The 6968-nt window shown below is 36.0% G+C and overlaps 1 pseudogene; it reads left to right on the top strand.

The window, feature by feature from the left end:
* Nucleotides 1–2017: 2017 nt before the first annotated feature.
* On the top strand, nt 2018–6557 carry LOC113352752 (annotated as a pseudogene).
* The last annotated feature ends 411 nt before the right edge of the window (nt 6558–6968 follow it).

Genomic DNA, 6968 nt, shown 5'->3' with positions numbered 1-6968 from the left:
TACTTCTCCTCTGTTATTTAGCATTCCTCTCATTTCTTATAACTCCTTCAAGATTTGTTTATTTACACGTGAATCTTGATCCATTGGTCTCTTTAATTTTGCTTCTCTTCTTCTGCGTTCACGTCTATCTTCTCTCGTGAAATTTTGCATTTCTTCTTCATTATCCTCATCTCGTCTTCTTCTACGATTCTCTTCCTCATCTCTATCTTGAATTCGCAAGTGATGATGCCTTTCATCTTCCCTTCCGTTATTTGTTCATTTCTTATCAATTCAATTCGCTGTCTTTCAGCCATTCTCTTTACTCTATCATATTCCTCATTGAGATTATCATTATTCCGGTTTTGTGTACGCCTTCTTTCTCGATTGTCATGATTGTTCTGGCGAATAGTCTCCTGAAGATCTTGTTCTTCCATTTCCGCTCTCAATCTTTCACGTTCGCAGAGTAAACGTGCTTGTTCAGCATAATGTCTTTCAATTTCTTCTTCAATTGTCTGTTGATTTCTTTGAGTTTCTCTAACATGTAAAATTCTTCTTCCTTCTTCTTGATTTCCTTCGCCATCTTGGTTATTTTGTCCCTGATTTTGTCCCTTTTCTTGATTTCCTCCAATTTGCACATCATCAAAAGTTTCATTTTGTGGAACGTAACGATCATCAGTTCTTTCTCTATTTTCGCGATACTCTTCATTAGGATTTGATATTTCTTCTTGAATATTATTTCCAGCATTGATTGTGGGTGAATTTCGCCTCATTTCTCTTCTAGTCGATCTTGAATATGATTTGTAATACTTCTCGATCTTCTATTCTGTAGTCTTATATTCTTCATCCTTAATTCGTGATTTTGTCTTGTTAAATTGGCATGTTCTTCTGCCTCGGCTCTTCTTTCTTCATGTATTCTTCGTCTTAATGTTTATAACGCTCCAATTTCCTCACCTCCATGAATTATTCCTTCATCTGCTTCTTGATTTCTCTCTTCCTGTCTATAATTTCTGTTTTGTTGCTCTTCTTCTATTTCTTCTGCTGAATTTGATCGCCAAGTGTGTATGCTCACCCTGTCATAATCTGTATTCCTCTCTTGAACTAGTGTTTGTTGAATTGGCGGTTGAATTTGATTTTCTCCATTATTTCTCATTCTAGTAGATTCTCCCATTTCACTTCTTTCTCTTCCAGCAATTCTTTTGCTTCTCCTAATAGTAGTCGGTTGTTCGGATGTATTTCTTCTTCTAGCCATTTCTTCAATGTTAACAGTATTGCAAGAAATTATGAAAAATTCTTAATCAATCCCTTTACATTTTCACAAATCTCAATATCAATCTTTAGCTTTTTCTAGAATAATCTTCAACTTCTCCCTGTTTCTAGCGCCATTATGTAGTTGTAGGAAATCCTACACTACACCCCTCATATGATTTCACTATTGATCAACTCATTTTAGGTTTAAACTCTTTATTTTATTGAACAATCTTTGAATATTCTTAGAAGAAAAGATAAAGAAATCAAGAATGATCTCTGTTCTAGACTTTCTCTCTCCTATTTACTTGTTTCTTACTCAAAAAAGATCTTTCTCCATCTTTACAACTTGAACGACTATTTATAGGAAATACATAGTGGATGACAGCTAATCTGTCCCTTATTTTCGGGTATGGTTTGCGACTTTCTCGCAACCTTACAAATATTAATTTCGCAAGCTCTCTAATTTTTGCAAGACCATCACATCTTTCTCATGATCCTAGCTGACGTCGTTTGTTATATTCTTCCTGAAATTGTTCTGCGACGCTATTGTGCTGTGCCTTTGATAATTTCGCTGAGACATTATTGTTGCGAGATTCTGATCCTACACGTGTACAGTAGATGTAAGGCACTTTCTTTTGGACTTCAAATCATGTTTATAGGAAGTGTAATAACAATAAGGATACGTCACGATTGAAGGTTAAGAGATACATCCGTAGATCAGCACCAGAGCTTGCAGAATCGATCACCATACGTAGTCTGTAGGTGGCAAGGAATCCAAGGATTGAACCAGATGGCACATAGGGAGGAGGAGGATCATATCTGTCCAGTTCAGTTCTCTGAACAAGAGGGTAGAATCAAGAAAGTCGGAAGTCATCCCGTTACGGTAAAGGTAATTTTAATTGTTCATCAAATTCAAATATATTGAAAACCACATTATATATGTACATTTGATAATTTTATGAGAAATTACAACATCATTATAATTTTCAATTTGCAGTTTGATAATGTGACTTACAAGATCATTACCAAGAAAACTGTATTGCGAATTGGAGAAAGAACATCCACAAATTTAAAATTTGATGATGACAGTAATGAGAAAGTTATATTGAAAGGAATAACGGGTATAGTACAACCTGGTGAGATGCTAGCCATATTAGGTCCTTCAGGTTGTGGTAAAACTTCTCTTTTAACTGCTTTGGGAGGTCGACTAGTAGTTGGTGAACAACTTGGTGGAACCATTACATACAATGGGAAAACTTACTTCTCCAATACGATGAACCGAAATACAGGCTATGTTTCTCAGGATGATAAGTTCTATGCTCACCTGACAGTAACAGAGACACTAATGTTCACTGCTCTTTTACGGCTGCCCAACACAATTACCAAAAAAGAAAAGCTAATCCGAACATAAGAAGTGATAATACAATTAGGACTAACAGGATGTAAGAACAGTATAATGGGAGGATCTTTTATTCGAGGTGTTTCGAGTGGAGAACGAAAGAGAGTTAGTATTGGTCAGGAAATCCTAACAAATCCAAGTTTATTGTTGCTTGATGAACCCACAACTGGTCTTGATTCGACGTGGTCTCAACAGGTTGTATCTATGTTAGGGGCGTTAGCAAGTGAAGGTCAACGGACAGTGTTAATGTCAATTCATCAACCTTCTAGTAAATTATTTTACATGTTCCATAAGATTTTGTTGTTGTCAGATGGCAATCCTTTATACTTCGGCAAGGGGATGAAACCATGGAGTATTTCTCTAGCATCGACTATTCTTCATCTGTTGCCATGAATCCTTCTGATTTCCTAGTAGATCTCGCAAATGGTAAGTTATTATATATTTCAGATTCACTTCAATTATATCTTAACTAAGTGGATAATATTCTTTTTTTGGTCCATATTTCATTCATACGTCTATTTGTTGACATTTTATTTTAGCTAACATGATATTACCTGATTTTGTGTTTTAGGTGTTTATTTGGATGATTTAGATGAGGAAAGAAGAGAGGATGTTAAACAAGGTCTTGTCTTGGCTTACAAGAACAATCTTCTTAATAGATTGATGGAGGAACAGACACTGGAAGTCCATAACAGTGGTTTAAGTCGATATGGTCAAATGGATAAAGATGTTGGCCAGTGGCCTACAACATGGGGTCAAGAATTCTCAGTATTGCTTAAAAGAGATCTTTTAGAAAGGAAACATGTCTCGTTTTCTGTCATGCAAGTTTGTGATATGTTGATAATGTCGTTCCTTTGTGGGATTCTATGGTGGAAATCTAGTATCAATCAAATCGAAGATCAGGTAATTTCTCTCTTAACACTGTAGGAACTAATTTAAATTAAATATTACAACCATTTGGTACAGGTTTTGATGGTAAATTGACTAGGGATTTGGCCACTCATTCAGCATGAACATGTCGAAGTCTGTATTGTTTGTTTTCCTCAGCACTACATAAGTTATCATGTCGTGCTATTTGCTAGCCGTACGAAACATATATAAAAATTTGTAAGCAACTATGGGCTTGCTTGAATCATAGTAGCCAGTGCATCAGATGCCTAGTTATAAAGGTCTCAGACTCTCAATCCAACTTCTATCAAGTGCATAAAACAGGGTTCCTTTAGTATTACTCCATGCACTACACATCTGTATAGTAACATACACAAAATTGGTTAAAAAGATCAAAATCAACAATTCCTGGGTGAAATGGACAGTTAGATTTTGATACTGTTTAAATGGACAAAAATGTAAAAATAGGCAGGATGTAACCAGTTTCATCGTGCCCATTTTCAAATATTTTTTCTTATTTTTAATTTACACAAGATGTATCCAGTTTTATCCTTACTATTTTTTAAATTTCACCTAGAATGAAACTTACTAATTTTTTTTGACCATTTCACCCAAACTATTTTTTACTCGTCCATTTGAACCGTGATTTAAAAATACTTGGACAAATGACCCATTTTCGGAATAACATATTGCACATAAGCATCAGTGCATTTAAACTGCTCGGAGCAATCGTATAGTTGGTTAAATATAAATATTTGCCCAACCTTACGGGTCTAGAATAAATGCAGTTTGGATACTGGGCATCTAGCCAATTCAATTGTTGGAAATAATTTATCTATCTCAAAATTCATTTATGTTATGCAGATTGGATTTATATTCTTCTCCAACATGTACTGGACTCTTGCTCCAATGTTCACTGCAATCTTGACTTTTCCTCAAGAGCGAATGATGATAATTAAGGAGCAGTCGTCAAGAATGTATAGGCTTCCATCTTATTTCATTGCAAGAAATGTCGCAGACCTTCCCATGGAGCTTGCCCTGCCAAGCATATTTGTCACAGTAACTTATTGGACGGCAGGATTTAAGCCAACAGTAGGAAGCTTTTTTAGAAACCCTAGCTGTTGTGCTATCCAATGTGTTAGTTTCCCAAGGTCTTGGTCTTGCGATTGGTTCTACAATCATGAATCCTAGATCGAATTGGAACAGTGGTCGGTGGATTGTTAGCCTGTGGATTTTACATCAGAAACGTTCCAAGTTTTATTTCGTGGATTAAGTATCTGTCTCATAATTACTATGTTTACAGACTTATGTTAGATTCCCAGTATAAAAACGACGATTTGTATCCATGTGAGCCAAATGTTAGTTGTAGAGTGGGAAATAATCCTACTATTAAGAATGTTGGACTTGGAAATGAACTCATCTCAGTAGTTGCTTTGGGTTTAATGCTCGTAAGCTATAGAGTTATTGCTTATATGTCCCTTTAGAGACTGAGAGAAACCACGTATGTAGTTGCAGGAATTCCTACAACACACCCCATTAATTATTTCTAGATCTAAATTTATTTCACAATCAAAATAAAGATTTAAATGCTAAAATTGTAAATTGGACACAAGACTTACGTGGTTCGATCAATTTGATCTACATCAACGGGATTAGGTTTCACTATGATTATTGAATTACATATGAATTACATTGGGATTCCATTAATAAGTATTTGGAGCTCTAGTTTTTATGGAGGAAGAAGGAGGAGATAATACTAATAATAATAATCCCCTTTCTCTTTTCTGCCTTTCTCTTTATATAGGATATTACCTAGTGGATGACAGCTCGTATTTCCTTTTATTTCATATTTCCTTTTATTTCGGATCCACCGTGCGACAATATCACACAGCCTTATATGAATCTCGCACACTTGATAACCTATGCGATACTTTTCCCCTACATTTTGCCTCTTTTTTCTTGAATATCGCTTGAAGAGCGATCTTTAAGGAAAAATCCACCTTGTTGTAGTTGTTGGTGTGAGATGCGTGGTGTTGGAGTAGTCTTTGATCTTTGTTGTTGAAGGAACTACGCGAAAGAATACTGGACTTGAGAAGTACGTACTTGCCTTTATTCTTTGGTGAAGTTCCGAAGCTTTAAAAAGTATATATGAAGTATCATTTCTTGAAGTATGCGAAGTATGAAGTATCTTTGAAGAAATATAAGAAATATGAAGTATCTTTGAAGAAGTACAAGAAGTATGAAGTTTCTTTGAAGAAGTATAAGAGGTATTGCGAATCAATCATGCGAAACTATTGTTCCATGTTCTCTGCCTCATGCTATGTTAGCTTTCATGTGCTTTGATGTTGTTGTCAATCATGCGAAATTGTTGTGTGTGATTTTATTACATGTCTTCTATTTCTTTTACTCCATTGTTGGTAAGAATTTTTGTTATTCATGAATGAGCGTTTTCTTTGGAAATGATTCTGACCGAGAAGATAAAGAACAAAAAATGTTTTCTTGATAATCCATGGTTGCCTCTGTTCTTTATCTACGAGGGAAGAACCCTTAAAAAAGTGTTGAATGAGCGAATTGATCTTCACGTCTTTCTTTTGTATAATGACTTCAAATTGCTTATGCGAAATAATTGAGCAAAAACACTTATGCAATGAAATGTGTATCCGATGCTTATGCCATGTAATGCTTATGCGATGCTTTCATGTAATGTATAGATAATGTTGAGTTACTTACCTTTGTTCTTTGTCCATCTTTAGTTCATTGTATCGCATTGTATTGTTGCTTATTTTTCCTTATTCATGCTCTATTAGAATTGCATATTAATAATATAATCATGATAATATATAGGTCTATGTGTTTTTAATGTGGTCTTATTTCGCCTCTCTATATAGAGGTCTTATTGTTGCCTCTATTTGGTCGGGCGGCAAAATCGCAGGCAGTCTTTACACTTTCATGCAACGACCCATTGATCTTGTCTTATCATCTCTTGTATTATTTCCTCTTCAGGATATCTCTATGCGACAGGCCTAAGTACTCCCGTGAGTAAAAGCCCCATAACATTGTCGTGTTTTGACACAATTCAGCTCCCTAATGGAGGGTGCCGTCCTTATCTTCCCTCTGGTTGCCCCTTCAAAGAAGGTTACCTCTATCTGGTTAAGATTATGGCTCTTCCCATCCGGTATCAACAACCAGTTGATTTCGCAGTCTGGTATCCCACCACCGATGAGGTTTTGTGGTTTCAAGACCGCACCCTAAGTGGGGTATCTTCTTACCGATTGCATCATAGTTAGGACTTGTCAAGAGCGGCAAGGTACGCTCCAGACACGCCGGGCACTCTTGACTCAACCGTGTACCTCGGAGCCCTGATCGAGTTTCTGCACTCCTTGGGAGAGCCTTTATTACCTTAGGCTCTCAATCTAAGATTATTATCTTAGACTGAAAATTTAAGGTATCTCTC

Source organism: Papaver somniferum, chromosome 2, assembly GCF_003573695.1.
Source record: "Papaver somniferum cultivar HN1 chromosome 2, ASM357369v1, whole genome shotgun sequence".
Classification (NCBI taxonomy): domain Eukaryota; kingdom Viridiplantae; phylum Streptophyta; class Magnoliopsida; order Ranunculales; family Papaveraceae; genus Papaver; species Papaver somniferum.
The sequence above is the reverse complement of the archived record's forward strand: the minus strand, read 5'-3'. Positions and strand labels throughout refer to the sequence as shown.